Below are 16,847 nucleotides of genomic sequence, written 5' to 3'. Positions count from 1 at the left end.
TATTTATGAGGAATTGGTTGGAAATCTTTAACATTGAGCCACTAATTGTTGAGACTAAGTGTGGATTTAATTGTGTTAAGTAGAGATTGAATGAGTTTGGTTATAGTTGGATCCCCCTTGTCGGGATGGTTTATTATATTATCTTGTTCCCTTGCGGGATGGTTTATTATATTATCTTGTTCCCTTGCCGGGATAGCTTATTATAACATCTTTCTCCCTTGCCGGGATTATATTGTGTATTGTGCTGAATGAAATGGGATCGTGTGGCACGCCGACCACGAGATATTATGAAATGGGATCGTGTGGCACGCCTACCACGTGATATTATGAAATGGGAGCGAGTGGTACGCCTACCACGTGATATTATGAAATGGGAGCGAGTGGTACGCCTACCACGTAATATTATGAAATGGGATCGAGTGGTACGCCTACCACGTGATATAATGAAATGGGATCAAGTGGTACGCCTACCACGTGATATGAGGAATTGGGATTGTGTTGCACGCCTGCAACGAGAGGAAATTGAAACAAGTGAAAGTGGTTTGTTTTCCCTTGTTCTGTGTTAGAAGAGATCAGATGTAGTTTCTTTTGTTATCCCTGATATTCTGTTTTATCTGCTACCCCATAAGTATGTTCCCCCTCCCAGCTTTAATTGTTTACTTTCCGCTATTACTTTGTGGTATTTGTATATATATATCTGCACAGGTTTATCTGGCAGTCTGGTCTAGCCTCGTCACTACTTCGCCGGGGTTAGGCTAGGCACTTACCAGCACATGGGGTCGGTTGTGCTGATGCTACACTCTGTGCATCTTTTTGCACAGATCCAGGTGTTGGAGCAGCATTTGAGTAGCAGTAGCATTCTAGGAGCGAGCTTTCAGTCCAGGGACATTCGAGGTAGCCTTGCTGACGTCCGCATGCCTGGAGTCCCTTTCTATCTTATTCAGTTTGTTATCATTTGTACCGAAGCAGACAGTGTTATGTTTCATTCAAACCTTGTATTTAGTATTCTCTACACGTTCGTGAGTATTGTGACACCAGTCTTGGGTAGAGGATTTTGTTAAATTTCCGCATTTTCCTTCAGTTAATTATATTTGAGACTTCCGCTTTATCATATTATGATTTGTTTTCATCAAATGGGCGATAATTTGCTAAAAGAAGTAAATTAAGTTGGCTTGCCTAGCTCCTATTAGTAGGCGCCATCACGACTCCCGAGGGTAGGAAATCCGGGTCGTGACAGTATTCCCCGGCAACGGCGCCAAAATTTGATACGCTCAAATTACACTTTAATAAATAGTGTAAGGCGGTCGGTGTCAAATATAATAACCCAACAAGGTTGGGGTCGAATCCCACATGGAATAGGTGTGAAAAGCTACTTGATTATTGTATCACTTGACTTAAATCTTAATTCTATCCGATTAATTGTAACAAGAGTATGGTGTAATTGTGATTTGGAGAAATGACTAATGTTGAGATTTAGAATGTAATTAATTGGATTAAAGAAACCAAGGTTGTGTCCCCTTTAATGAAGTGTAATGCTATCGGTGTTAATATGACATATTTCTAATGGAAGGTCCTTTTGATATGCAAATGATGTCTAAATGACTACCCAATATTTCCCAATAGTTGGGTACTATTTCCTCTTTATGATTTTTCGAAATGTAAAAGAGTTGCAATTAAGAACAATCAATATATGCCAAATAAAACCCACTTATTCCAAAGTGATTCTATTAAACAAGGTTTAAATCCTTGAGTCTTTGATATTTACTTCTACCAAATTCTAACCCACTTTCCCAAGCAAAGCAAGAATTTAATGGCACTTGTTAATGTTTGCAACCACCAACAATAAATGAAGAATGAGAAGTAAATCAATATCAACCAACCATAATATATATATATTCAATGTTAAAGTTAGCTACTCATACTAAAATACAAAAGCAAGAGAATATTAAATGCTATAAAGCTTACAAAGTGAAGATTCTTGACCCAAAAGATTCCAAAAGTGAAGAATATTTAAGTCTTGGAAGGTAGCTCAAAAACTAGACAAGATGAGCCCACAAAATCATCATAAATCTATTTATAGTAGACTGAAAATCGGGACAGGAAACGGACAAAAATGCCCTTTCAGGTCAGATATGCGACCGCATTTCTGTCGCAAAGAAGACATGCGGTTCGCATTTTTGACAAGTCCATCGCAGAATGTAACCCTAGTTTCCAGGCCTTCACCGCATTTATGTTTTGCAGTCCGCATTGTAGAAATGCGACCTCATTTTGCATCGCAATTTCTTCCTTCAGTAAACCTCATGTTTGGTTTGCGGTCAATTCTGCGGCTCCTCAACAGGTTATGCGATCGCAGATGGGACCGCATTTTTTACGTTGAATTTTGCCCAGCAATCTATTTTGGTCTGCGATTTTGGTGTATGATCTGCGGCTCGCATGTGGGTTTTGCGATAGCATTTCCACAATTGCGATGCCTTTTCGCTATTTTCTTCTCTTTTTGTGGCTTTTTGCTTATATTTCCATGCTCTTGGGTCCTTAGACCTCATGTACTGCAAAAACACTAAAATTGCATAAGTAAAGGAGATAATTGCATTAAAAACGAGCTAAAATCTAAGCAATTTGTGTTGAAATGTGCCGAAATTCTCCGGCACATTAGTGACGTAAGCATAAAATAAAACAGAGGAAGTAGTACATATGGGATCGGGGCTAATACTATTAAAACGACTAGCCGGGTCATTATAACAAGTAATTAGACCCCCTTTCTATAGTAGGGGCGCCCCATATCAGGTACAACTCTATAAAAGGTAAAAATCCCCTAATTAACTTATTGCTGATCTCATGTCGGTATATGTCGAGATCTCTGCCGTGATAGTCGGTCGGTTACAAATACCATAGCCTTCTGTTGCCCGAGCTTTACAACGTACTTCGAAGTTGAACAAGTCCAGAACCAATCCCTAATAACGACCCCGATATCCCCGAGGGCGGGCGCTATGATCCGGACTCAGAATTGATAAGATACCTACCTCGGTATAGGCTCCTTATTACCATATCTCGAGCTTGGATTTTAATGTTGGAGACCGGGATGTACTTCGAGACCGATTTTACCCGTATACAGATAGTCCCCTCATTTTTCGGAGAGTTGATGATGAAAAACGACATGAGCTCCCGATTCTCACTTTGATACTCCGCGCCAGAAATGACAACATGAACGAAACATCTAGTGAGTCAAGTCTTTAAGGCATTAAATAATTGTCAGTTGCCGGTCGCCCACTCCTCGATGTGAACCGTCGCTTGAAAACTATAAATACCCCCTCATTTGTTCATTTTAACTTTACATCAAAACCATCTACCCTCGTGTTTTTAAAATTCCAATACTCCATAGCAATTATACTATGGTTTATTTGGGATCTTTTGCAAGAACTTACGTACATCTCCATCTCAAGCCTTCAACCTCCTTTCTTCAAGTTCTCCATCATTTTTCAAAGAAATGGCATAGACCTCAGAAATTGTTCCCCAAAAAGAAACACCTTCCACTTCGCGGCCTGCTACTAAGGCCGAAAAAACTGTTTCACACGCTGCCGTCAATGAACTAGCAGCGGAACCCCCTTTGAAAATGTTCGTCCCAGAGGATGCTCGATAAATAATGATTTTAAGGTTGAAAAAACTTCTTCCGTACCGGGCCGATGTGAATAATTCTGGAGATACATCTATTCGATCATCGAAGAAATCCTCCCTATGATTCGGGATGATTGCAACTAGGCCGGTAAAACCATAGTGGTTCCTGACCCGAGGAGGCCATTACGACCCATGTCATAGGATACCTGAGTGTTTACACTTATCTCTTCATATTGGGACCAGTTGACCCGGTTATCATAGACTTTACAAGAGGCACGAGGTGTGCCTCGTTCAGATCCATCCTTCAATGTGGAGGATCGTGATCCTTCTTCGGTTCTTCGTGAGCAGAATTAACGGCTACCGGTTCACCATGGATCACCTACTTCATTTGTATAGTCCTCGACTATTTTGAAGGGGGTTGGTAAAGCTTGTGCGCCGGGCCAGCAAAGCCTCACTCTCTAGTACTAATGAGAACCAGGATCGAGGTTGGCAAGGCTGTTTTGTCTGAGTGAGGACCTCGGACCTCGGACCTAATCCCGGCGAAATGTATGTTGTTTCCCGAGAAGTGGAACATAAAACGTAAGTGCAAACTTCCTTTGAATATTGATTTTTATGTTTACTTTCCCTTTTCTTATTGGTGCTTGTGATGGTGCAGTCGTTGCTCGGGTTCCAAATGCTATTTCTCGACTCGAGAGGTGGGTCGAGGACATCATTTCTCATATGTCCTACTCCGAGCGTTTGTGGAGTGAACTCTCGAAGGGTCGTTGGGAGGCTAATTCTCGTGGTTAAGATCCCCTTTCCGATCAGGCCATGTTAGGCCTCTCCTTTTACAATCAAGTCCTAATTCTCTTTACTTTCTATCTCAGGTTTGCCTAAGATGTCGAGCTCAGGCCTCCGGTTGGCGACGAGGACTTGCCTCCCCAGTCCCTTGCTCTAAGACAAGCTAAAGAGAAGAAAAGAAAGAGGGCTCTGAGTTCTCCAAGCTTAAAGAAGAAGAAAACAAAAAGAAGGCTGGTGCGCAAGCCCAAAGAAAATACCAGTGCTCGAGCCCCACCCTCGGATTCACTCTACCGACTGAGAGACGAATCAGAAGAAGAAAAAGAAGAAGCCTCCGAATTAGTGTCCCGTATGCGGTCGTAGTTCAAGGGACAAGGGGCCTCCAAACCAGAGAGAGGTGAGGCCAATCTGCTCAAGCCAGGGAGGCCGACGAGGAGGCCGTGGTCTAGGCCATTGAGGAGGCTATGGTAGAGGCCTCCCAGGATGTGGGTAAGGCCCCGAAGGATGTATTCAGTGTGAGATATCATCGTGTCGCCTTCGTTCACTGAGTCTATGTTCAATGATGCTCAGACAGTGAACAAACGACACAACGAGGTGGCCCACAAACTGGACGACCCTTTCCGTGGCTTTTTGATGGCGTGGATTCTACCGCCATGGAAGACATTACCGGATTGGGTTTCTTAGAGGTGCCAAGGAAGATTCCATCTTCGGGAACATGCGGGCCTTCCTCAAGCCCGAAATTAATCAACTTGTTCCCAGCTCCGAGTGTTGACCCTGACCGGAAATAATCGATCATCATCTCTGTTTCGGAGGATGACTAGGTCCTCTTTGCCCCCGTGGGATTAGCCACTTACCTTCGGTGTCTAGTAACCGAGGAAGACCAAGCCAAGATGAACCAGGTGGATGCGCCCTGCCTGTGGAACGAAGCACAACTGGCGCTAAATCGGGTAACTTCAGATACCTCTTGATGACTTTTAATTTCTACTTAGACTACTTTATAAGCAGTCATAAAATTTCTCTTTGTTTCTGTAGGCCTCGATGCTTCATCATGAAACTTTTCTCTAATATCGGGACGAGCTGAACCAACTTGAGGCTAAGGTCCGAGAGCTTACTGAGAAGAGATACTTATAAACTTCTCAGTGAGCAACGTCAAGGGGAGGCTAAGAGTCTCTGAGCTGAGCTAGATGTGGCTCAGAAGAAGCACGCCGACCGGGTGAAGCAGGTAAGAAGAATATTTGAGGTTACTGACGATGAGTCAGGAACAGTGACGGTCCGAACTCGTAGGTCCAACAGAAGCTTGATCGGATCGACCAGCTCTGGGTAGAGATGGATATGATAAAGATCGAGGCCGAGGAATGGAAAAGCATAATGGACCGCTTGGCATCAAAAAAGGAAATTGTGTGGGCGTAATTAGCCTCTGCAGAGGCTCAGCTTCGAATGATTGAGGGAGAAGGCGAAGGCACAGTCTTGGAATGCCGACGAACTCCAATCCTAACTGGGCTTGGCTGTTGCCGATCGGGACGCCCTTATAAAGGAGCTCAAAGCAGCCAAGTCGGTGGCCGAAATAACCAAATTCGATGCCGAAAAGATGGTAGCCTAGTATAGAGCTGATACCGAGGCAGCCCAAGACCGCTTGAAAGACATCGTCAAATACGAGAAGCGGCAATCCCAAAGGGAGGCCCTTGAGGAGGTTCATGCTCGGGATTTTGATTTATCGGCCGAGATCAAGATCGCTAAGAGGCTCGAGGCCGAGGCCAAGAAATTGGCTTACCCCGAGGATGAAGAAGAGGAATATTCCGAGGGTTCCGGCGGATTTGTAGGTGGAAAGCACCCCGATGGTCCCAGTGATGAGGCGGCCCCCGGTGAAGTCTAGGCTATTTATGTGCCCTGTACATTTTATTGTGTTTTTTGTAGTTTTGTAGTCATGTACTTTTGTACTTTTTTGTCAAGGCCGTTTGGCCTTTGTAAAGATTGTATATATAATACAAGACAACTTTTTCCCTTCGATAATCTTTGAGCCTTGTTTTCCTTTGCTTTATTATTTATATTCTCAAAGTTCGAAATGCCTTAGCATAAAATAGTTAAGTCATGTTCGGGGGTTCGAAGTGGCGTTGCCTTCAACGTTGATTTGTTTAAGGCATCGTGGGGGTTCGGTATGACCGGAAACTTTTTCCCCAAAGTACTTGTATTTTTTTAGATTATAGTTTTCCGATGGTAGCCTCTAGAACCGATTAAGAAATTTTGAAGGCCTTGTTTTTGTTACCGGACACGGACGTCTCTAAGCCGTTTTAATGGCTGTAGCCTATTTAGTTTGGATGCTGCCCAGTAGGCTTATCACCTTGAGTTATCCGTGCTTGCCTAAGATAACAGTCCCGAATGGGGATGGTTGTGGGCTTTAAAATTTGAGTGTTGCCTAATAGGTCTTGTGCCCCCGAGCTCGGATAGCCCGGGTTGTCCGAGTTTGTCTTCAAACGGCAGTCCCCGAGTGAGAGTTATCGTTCGAACATGGATTAAGGTGGCCCTTGGGCTCAACAGTTTTAGGGAATCAGATGTAGGAAATTCTTTAAGAAATGCAAAAAGAAAAATTTTAAGGGCCAATATATTTATCCGCAAGGTAGAGACTTCTTTTTATTTTTGTGCGTAATTGTTACACATGTGTACAAACTTTGTGCCGGAGCTCGATCAGTCTATGTAGGTACGGTTGATTTGACCGTTAGGCCCTTACAATAAATCTTATCGATCGAGCCGAGACCGTTCGATCACAAAGTCTCTTTCCTTGCTAGCGTCGTTATCCAAGGGTAGTGACCCCTAGTGTTCAAGGTTGATCATAGAGAAGCCTCGGATATTGTTGATGTGACTTGACACTGATTCATGATTGGCCTTCGATTCTAAGTTAGCACGATCCATTGTTGCCTCGTTAAAAATCATGTCGGAAAACCCATTTGGGACAAAACGAGTTCAAGGGAAAAAGAGTGCAATGCGTGCTTTCAGGCTTAAAAATCTTACCATTCCTTGTTGGTTACCTGCAAGTGTTTAGTTCAAAAATAAGTAAAAAAGAATGAATGGGGTCATACCTTAGTAGTAGTATCGCTTCAAGTGAGCTATGTTCCAGTTGATCGGTAGTTGCTCGTCATTCATTGTTCCGAGTTTGTACGATCCCTTACAAGTGATTTCGATAATTTAATAAGGTTATTCCTAGTTCGATCTCAGCTTCCCCTCGTTCGGGTTCCGGGTGCTTAGTGTGACCTTCCTTAACACCAAGTCCCCGACATTCAAATGTCGAAGGTTGGCTCTTCGATTGTAATACATCTCGATTCGCTACTTTTGGGTGACCAATCGGATAAGGGCGTCTTCGTGCCTTTCATCTAATAGCTCCAGGCCGGTACTCATGGCCTTGTTCGATCCCTTGGTTGCATACCGGAATCTGAAACTTGGTTCCCTGAGGTATTAAAGCTTCTACGATGTTAACTAGTGAGAAGAGGGTGGCTCCGGTACTGGACTTCGAGGTCATATGGTATGCCCATAGGACTTTGGGCAGGATTTCCTTCCATTTTCCTTTGGCGTTGGTAACCTCTTTTTATGTTTTGGAGTATGGTTCTATTGGCCGATTTTGCTTGTTTGTTCTCACTAGGATGATACGGGGTTTGTAGGATCCTTTTGATCTTGTGGTCATCGAGAAACATACTTACTTTGTTGCCGATGAATTATTTCCCGTTGCCGCACACGATCTCGACTGGCATTCCAAACTGGCATATGATGTTGTCCCAAATGAAATAAATCACTTCCTTCTCACTAACCTTCTCGTATGCCTGGGCTTCCACCCACTTAAAAAAAATAGTTAGTTATAAAAAATATAAATTGAGTCTTACCAGGTGCCCAAGGAAGGTGGCCAACGATGTTCATTCCCCACTTCATGGACGACCATGGTGACAAAACCGAATGCAGTAGCTCCACGGGTGGATGAATGATTGGAGCATGTTTTTGACATTCATCACATTTTCGTACGAACTCCTTTGCGTCATGTTCCATATCGATCTAGTAGTCGCCGGCTTTGATTATGTTTCGAACCAATGATTCGATGCCTGATTGGTTTCAACATGTGCCTTCGTGGATTTCCCTCAGAATGTGCTCTGTATCTCCTGGACCTAGACATATTGCGAGCGGGCCATCGAATGTTCTTCTGAAAAAGGTTCCGTCTTCGGATAAACTAAACCAGGTATCTTTCGTACGAAGGGCTCTCGATTCTTTTGGATCCGAGGGAATTTCTCGATCTTAATAAATTCTATATATTTGTTTCTCCAATCCCAACATAGGCTTGTTGAGTTTATCGCAGCATGGCCTTCTTCTACTACCAATCTCATGAGTTGTACGACTGCGCCCGAGTTGAACTCGTCTTATTTTACTGATGACCCTAAGTTTGCAAGGGCATCGACCTCACTATTTTGATTCCGAGGTACGTGTTGCAAAGTCCATTCCTTGAACTGATGTAACATCACCTGCAACTTGTGCATGTACCTTTGCATTCATTTTTCTCTGACCTCGAATGTCCCATTAAATTGGTTCGCCACGAGGAGCGAGTCGCACTTAGCTTGGATCACCTCTGCCACCAAGCGTTTGTCTAGTTCGAGACTTTCAATCATGGCCTCAAATTCGGCCTTGTTGTTAGTCAATTTCACATTCCTACTAGATTGTCTAACTATATTGCTTGTTGGTGGCTTCAATTCGATGCCATGTCCGGACCCTTTTGCGCTCGAGGCACCATCCGTAAAGAGGGTCCAGATTCCCGAAGAGGTCCTCGAGATTACCAATAACTCTTTTTTGACCTTGGATATTAGGGCTAGCATAAAGTCGGCCAAAAAATCTGCCAAACTTTGAGATTTAACAGCCGTCTAGGGCCGATATTCAATATCGTACCCGCTGATTACCACAGCACATTTAGCCAAATGCCCCGAGAGCTCGGGTTTATGCATTATATTTTGCAATGGGTAAGTAGTCGCAACACATATAGGATGACACTGAAAATATGGTTTTAGCTTCCTGGAGGCACTTAGCAAAGCGAGCACCAATTTTTCTAGGTAAGGGTACCTAGTTTCGGCCTCACCTAATGTCCTACTAACATAGTAAAATGGAAATTGCGTACCTCCTTCTTCTCGGACCAGGACTCCAGTTACTACTATCTCTGATACTGCCGAGTACAGGTATAGTTGTTCATCTGTCTTCAGCATATGAAGCAACGATGGGCTTGATAGATACCGTTTGAGCTCTTCCAACAACCATAAGCACTCCGGGGTCCATGAAAAGTTTTTCTTCTTTTTCAGTAGTGAGAAGAATCGGTGGCTCTTATCGGAGGACCTCGAGAAGAATCGTCTTAGGGCGGCTATGCGTCCGGTTAATATTTGCACGGCCTTCACGTTGTCCAAAACCGTGATGTCTTCGATGACTTTGATCTTGTCGGGGTTGATCTCGATTCCTCAGTTGGATACCGGTGCATCATTGTGGGGCTGCATGATCCCTTCTGCGTCCTCATCATTGAATGACAAGGTTCCTTCCGGTATGTAACCTCGAGTATGTTTTTCCCTTGTAATGGATACCCTGGTGCGTTTCAACATCGGCCTTTGAGGGACATCGACCCCACCGATGATCATGTTAATGACATGTTGAGGTTCTTCTTATTTTGTCTATTTATTAGAATCCATATTCCTGATATGGTTCTTGGCTCGATCGCTTAGAAATTCTTGAAGGTGCCCATTGTTGAATAGCTTACTTCATCTTGCAACTGTTAGCAATACTCTGTTTTCGGGCCGTGAGTGCCATGATATTTGCACATCTTGTTAGGATCCCTTTGGGCAGGATCGAATTGTAGAGGTCAGGGCCATTTGGTGTCCTGGATGCGTCTGATAGCCGATATAATGGCAGCAGCATCGACGTTAAAGTTATATTCCGATAACCTCGGTGCTTCCTTAGGCCAGATAGGCCCGTCAAAATTGTTGTTCTTCATCAATATCTGGTTTCCTTTACCTCGATCACTTCTCCTTTCATTTCGCATAGAATTCCGCCCGGACCTACTACTTCTTCGATGTCCATTGTAAGGCTGATACTGATCCCTGTTTGACCTCGGTTCACAGTCGATATCAATCTTGACTCCGTCAACAATTCTAAAGGGATAAAAAGACCCCGAAGGTTCCCCAAGTTGATCATCTTCGACTCTGATTTTTGATTGAAATGGTTATGCACGTCGGCCCAAGTAACAGCTGGATATTCTATCTGGTTTTGCTTCAACTGCTATGAAGCCACCAAGCTTCGAACATTGAGTCCCTGGGTGAAAGCTTGAATGGCCCAATCATCAACGACCGCTGGTTGGTCCATCCATTCTATTTGAAACCGGGACACGAACTCTTTAAGCATCTCACTATCCTTTTGTCTTACTTTGAAAAGGTCCAACTTCTTGGTCTCGACCTTGATAGCCCCGGCGTGTGCTTTCACGAAAGAGTCTGCAAGTAGAAAATGAGTCAATAGAATTAAGAGGTAAGTGGTGATACCATATCATAGCTCCCTTTGACAGGGTCTCTCCGAATTTCTTCAACAAGACAGACTCGACCTCATCATCCTCAAAGTCGTTCCCTTTGATAGCGCATGTGTAGGAGGTAACATGATCGTTTGTGTTGGTGGTTCCATTGTGCTTAGGAATCTTGGGCATACAGAATTTTTTAAGGACTGGCTTTGGAGCCGCACTCGGAGGGAAAGGTTTTTGCATGAACTTCTTGGAATCCAGTCCTTTCAGTATCGGCGACGCTCCCGGGATTTGGTCGTCCCTGTCATTTGATTAGATTTTCTTCTCCCCCAATTCTATCTGTTTTGTCAGCTCCTCGAGCATTTTTATGATCTCGAGGTTAGGCCCCAACTAGTTTCCATTCGACCTCTATGCGACCGATTTGTTCCTGTAGGTGATTTCCCGAGACTAATCAGGTTCAATTCTGCTTGGTGCGTGGATTTGGTTCTGTAGCTGAGCTATCGCCGCCTGTTGAACCTGTAACATTATAAAGATCATCTGTAAATCGATCCCATCTTCTCCATTATTTTGAGTATTTTGCGCTGCAATCGGGCTCCACCACGGATGTTATTCTCGTGGTCGATAGCCAGATTTGTGTCGATATCCACATGCAAGTTAGCATCCAACGGGTCCGCGACAGGAATTCTGATGGGATCAACGGGGGTTACCTCGTTACCGGGCACTATGTTGTTATTTTCACCGTGATGACCGAACTCATTGTCAACATGTAGGGTGCTGATTAAGAGTTTCACATTTTTGAGTTCTAACCTAAAATCAGAGACACTTCAAAGAACAAGTGTAAAGTAGTGTGTGTTATGGAGATTTGTATCAAATAACCACTATTATCCTTAGTCCCACGGCGGGCGCCAAACTGTTTACCTTCAAAATCGGATAATAATTGAATTTGTAAGTGATTTTAAGGATACGTAGATTAAATTGACACAAAAGAATAAATTAAAATTGCAATTGAAATAAATAGTGATAAAGTAAATTTAAACCGCACAACTTGAACAATTAAAGTCTTAGAAAGTCAGTCATACGTGAACTGGATGCAATTCGATCGGTATCAGGATACAGAGAATAAGAGCTTAAAGAAAATAATAATATACTTCTTTGGAATGCGTGTTACAATGTCTTTTACAATTAATCAGACCCCCTTTATATAGTAGGGGAGCCCTATATTAGGTATAACTCTATAAAAGGTAAAAATCCCCTAATTAACTGATTGCTGATCTCACGTCGGTATATGCTGAGATCTCCGCCGTGATATTCAGTCGGTTACGAATATCATGGCCTTCTGTTGGCCGAGCTTGATAACGTTCTTCGAAGTTGAACAAGGCCAGGACCGATCCCTAATCACGATCCCGATATCCTCGAGGGCGGGGATCATGTCATCATTTTTAAAGAACAACTCTAAAGAGAAGATACGAAATTTGTTGGACGGCGAGATATTACCAGCAGCTATATCCAAGAATGATAGTGTTTGCAACAAATTTTGACATATTAAAAATAAACTGCAATCAGAAAATAAGAGAAAAATAATTTTACTAATCGATTGTAAGTACAATTTGTTTCTCCCTTGATTCTTCTCTTCTGATTATCTTCATGATTCGAGGGCTGAACAACGTGTTTCTAGAACTTAGGATGATGCAAACCTTCATCGGATGTATTTGATCTCCATGAAATTATGTCTATCCGGCCGCATCTTGATCTCTTTATGAATATCCCATAAGTTTATGGGAGTTTCGAGATGATCTCCATTTTTGAGATGCCTTTGTTAAGGAAACGTGTAACCATTTTTATAGAAGTGACCTAGGGTTAGGATAGAGTAGACTTCAAGTTATGATTTTGGTAGAGTAGCCTCCAAGCAATCCTAATAGGCTCCTAGAATTTCAAGAGTCGTCTTGTAGCATTATCTTGAAATTAGGATTTAGTTTGATCCGTTAAAATTTAGGTGTCTACAAATGCCCTCTACTTCAAGGTTTGTCGGGGGTGTAGACTTGCCGAAACTTAAAGACGAGACTTGAAGAACCCGCCCATCGCAACAGACAAATTTGAAACTTGTAGTTTTCGATTTGCAAGAGGAAGACATGAAAGGGAGAATTGGTCCCACTGGGCGTGCTAATTTGTTTGCAACAAATTTTCAACATACGAAAATTAAACTACGATCACAAAAGAATAAAATGAGTTTATTGATAAATATTGCGGGTTACAACTCTATTTTATCCCTTAATTATTCCTCTGAATTGTTCTCCGTGATTCGAGGGCTGGATCAATGTATTCTCGAACATAGGATGATACAGACCTCTTTGATTATTTGATCTCCATGAAAGTCGATCATTGTATGGATATTCTTCTTGAAGTATTTGACTATCAAGAAGCAAATCTATTGATCACGATATTATTTTATGCCTTGATCCCTTTGTGAATATCCCGAGAATTTATGGAATTTTTGAGAAGCCTCTTCGAGGGAATATGTATCCCTTTATATAGGTGTACGTTTGAGTTTAGGGTAGAGTAACCTCCAAGAAACAGCGATAGACTCCTAGGATTTCAAGAGTCTCGTAATATCTTGAATTTAGGATTTAGCTTGATCCTTTAAATTTTCGAAGTCTACAGATGCCCCCTGTAAGTCAAATGGGATCCAAAGTTTGACAGAAAAATGGTATCTCAGCTTGATTTTCAAGTGCTAATTGAATGGATTACGTTCCATCGTACTTCATCCGAACAACGATTGGTGCACTATGTATCTTTTGAACTCATGCGACTGAATTTAGCATGAAACTCTAAGCTGCCTATGTACCTCGATGAAGAGGATCAAGTCATACCGTAGTACAGAAGGGATACTTTTTTTTATGCTTCTTTTTTATGTCTTAAATTTTTCCTAGGCCACCTCTTTCGAGGTTCATAGCGGACTCTTTTTCTCTTTTTATGTCCTAACTTTTGCCTAGGCCGCCTCTTTCGAGGTTTTCAACCTAGCGGACTCTTTTTTTTTGTGCGCCGTACACAGTTTAGACTCATGCGGGCCAGGTGCATTGGTAGATTCTTCTTCCATCAAAATTTCCAACCTCTCTGTTAGTTTGTCAATTCGAGCATTTTGATTTTGCATGTACTTGGTGAAGCCAACAATTGCTTCTGTCAAGTTTGCTAGTTGTTCCTCCACGGATGAAGCGTTCGTCACCATTACTTGCATGGTTGTTGTGGACTATGGATAGTAGCATCGATTGTCACATAGATTGATCCTCGATTTGCTCACTCTATGCGGTGTAAGTGGGGAGGATCCATCACTTGAAGCATCATCATCTTCCTTCAAAGCAGAGTTCTTGGATCCGGAGAGCTCAAGCACAGCAATAGTTTTTTTAATCTTTTCAGCAACATCGCTTCCTCGCTTCCTCCATCGGATGCATTTGTAGAAGATCTCGCTCCTTTTGAGGATGAAAATCCGAAAACAGGGGTTGATGGGGATGACACTTGGAGTACTTGTTATCCTAAAGAGGTTGCTTTGCTCCTTGTAGTTGATCTAAAGCTTCCAAAGGTAACATCGAGGATGCTTTCCACATCAGCGTAAAACCTGAAATTAGCACATTGGTGGAAGCTGATCTAGAGTTAACTTTCTTTGAATCCATTTCGATGTTCTTGAACTTTGGTGATTGAAAAGTTGAGATGAGAGATAGAGATGATCCCATAAACTCCCGGACAAACCTTGAAAAACAATGGATTCATCAATAAAATTACTGGAATATTGCAAGAAGGAGAAATGGATTGGAGTGTCTTTTCATTTGATGCAGACGTCTGGGATCTAATTAACTCAACCCTTCATTAATGGTATACTATAGTACTATTAAAAGAGCACATAATTATGGTTCGTATGGGAAATGTCTGTCTTTATATCTGAAGTACAACTAGGCCTAGTTCCTCTCTCTTTGCAATAAGGGTCTTTTATCGAATTCCTTCCATTTTACATCCTTAATGTATCGTAGTCAATTGCTCGAATCATATGTTATGACAATAAAATCACTTTTTAATTATCTAGGAGGACAAAATAGAAAAAATATATACAAATAAAAGATGGTATGGTGCATATTGAATATATATGCTCGTAATAATCAAATTAATCCGTGGGAGGATGACTTTATCTTTTAACAAGGGGAAGAAACATAGGGGTCGTATATTCTATTCCTATGAATTTAAATTATATACACCATATAATATTTACACTATCAGTACCATTAGTAGTTAAAAAACTTTTACACTATCAAGTTATTTAAAGAATATTTATATGTAATATTTTATTTGGAACATGAAATTTTTAATCTTGATAATGAGAAAAATTATCTGCTACAACGGGTAAAGGGTGACTTGATTGTATAAAAAGTTCTTTATACCAACGCAGAGCGAAGCCAAAAGCTTGCGAAGAGTTTTCCAGGTTGGATATATATANATATATATATATATATATATATATATATATATATATATATATATATATATATATATATATATATATATATATATAATAATTTTTTACCTATACACAGATTATAATTTTCTACATACTCGATATAATTTTCTGAAGAAGGGTGTTCAACTGAACACCTTTCATTCTACGTGGCTACGCCACTATACTAACTATATATATATATATATATATATATATATATATATATATATATATATATATATATATATATATATATATATATATATATATATATNATTTCATATATATATAGGTCAACGTACCATATGTGTGTTATGACACTAAAATCACTTTTTTTTGTTTTGAATTATCTATGAGGACAAAAAAGAAAAAATACAAATGAAAGAAGGTATTGTGAAGTATTATATATGCTCGAAATAATATAATTAATCTGTGGGAGGATGACTTTATCTTCTGACAAGGGGAAGAAACATAGGGGTACTATATCCTAAACGAATAAAATTAAATTATATACATCATTTGTAATGACCCGACCGGTCATTTTGAGAATTTACACTTTGCCCAGTTGTTTGAGGGCATGAGTAGCTCTGTATGATGTATTATGATTTATGTGAATCGTCGGTTCTGGTTTTCAGGTTATTTGGAATTGATTTGGAAGAATGATTCTCCGCTTGGAGCTTCAAATTTGAATAGTTTGACCAAGTTTGACTTTTTAGTATTTGACATCAGATTGGATTTCTAATGGTTCTGTTAGCTCCGTTGGGATGGACTTAGAAGCGTGTCCGAATCGTGATTTGGAGGTCTGTGGTAGAAGTTGGCTTGAAATGGCAAAAGTTGGAATTTTGGGAAGTTTGACCGGGAATGGACTTTTTGATATCGGGGTCAGATTCTGATTCCGGAAGTTGAAGCAGGTCCGTAATGTCAAATGTGACTTGTGTGCAAAATTTGAGGTCAATCAGACGTGACTTGATAAATTTCGGCATCGGTTGTGGAAGTTGAAGTTTCAAAGTTCAATGATTTCGAATTGAGGTGTGTTTTGTCGTTTCGATGTTGTTATGTGTGTTTTGAGACCTCGAGTAGGTCCGTGTTATATTTTGAGACTTGTTTGTATGTTCGGACGGGATCCAGAGGGGCTCGAGTGAGTTTCGGACGAGGTTCGGATCATTTCACTCCATGTTGCATAGCTAAATATTTTCTGGTTCTAGTGTGACCGCACCTGCGGAGTGTTGGGCACATGTGCGGAGCAGCAAAAGCGGCAGTGTCATCGCAGAAGCAAGAAAAGAAGTTGGGCGTGAGGATCGCAGGTGCGGGTGCTTGGACGCACCTGCGCAACCGCATATGCGGTTCATGAGCGCAGAAGTGCGATCGCAGAAGCGGCTTAAGACCGCAGGTGTGGGGGTTGCTGAGCATGGCTATTTTTGCAGAAGCGACTCATTAACCACATAAGTGGTGGTCGCAGATGCGACT

The sequence above is a fragment of the Nicotiana attenuata genome, unplaced genomic scaffold (genome assembly GCF_001879085.1).
Source record: "Nicotiana attenuata strain UT unplaced genomic scaffold, NIATTr2, whole genome shotgun sequence".
In the NCBI taxonomy this organism is placed as follows: domain Eukaryota; kingdom Viridiplantae; phylum Streptophyta; class Magnoliopsida; order Solanales; family Solanaceae; genus Nicotiana; species Nicotiana attenuata.
This window is presented reverse-complemented; position numbering follows the sequence as displayed.